This window comes from Cariama cristata, unplaced genomic scaffold (assembly GCF_000690535.1).
Source record: "Cariama cristata isolate BGI_N322 unplaced genomic scaffold, ASM69053v1 scaffold20036, whole genome shotgun sequence".
NCBI classification, from domain to species: Eukaryota; Metazoa; Chordata; class Aves; order Cariamiformes; family Cariamidae; genus Cariama; species Cariama cristata.
This window is the reverse complement of record NW_009622944.1, coordinates 37,615-38,244: the sequence shown is the minus strand read 5'-3', so window position 1 is coordinate 38,244 and position 630 is coordinate 37,615.

The following is a 630-nucleotide window of genomic DNA, read 5'->3' as shown; positions in this document are numbered from 1 at the left end:
CGAAAGCCAGCCGAAAGTCTGTCCGAAGCTTGAGCCTGTTTTCTTTGTAGATCTACAACTTTTTGCAAATCGAATGTAGTTCGCTGGGTGATGCAGGAATAGCACCATTAGGTACCATTAGGTACAAAGGTACCATTAGGTACAAAGCAGAACTTTTTATTCTGCTATAACAGAAATTATAATGAGTAAAAATGAAGTGGACACAAAGTATTTTCTTTGGTAATACAAAGACAGACTACAAATACCAAGTCCAAAATGAAAGAAATGGATTTTTTTCCATAATAAAGATAGAATTATCTCCTACATTTCAAATACTCTAGATTCAGAATCTCAGTTACTCATGGTCATAATTTCAATTTGTATATATTCTCTTCTTACAGTATTATGTGCATATTTAACTTTTATGAAAATCTACAGATGAACAAGGCTGCCTTATCAGATCATGGAAGTACAAACTTAGATGATGAGCAGCAGATGTCATAATTACCTAAATACCCATATAAACTGCACAAAGAGCTAGGAAACTGCTATGTACTATCTACAGCTGCTTTAGTAAAAATTACATTACAGAAATAGTCTCATGGAAAACACAGTAATTTAGAATTTAAATGCTCAACTTTGTGGAAGCAG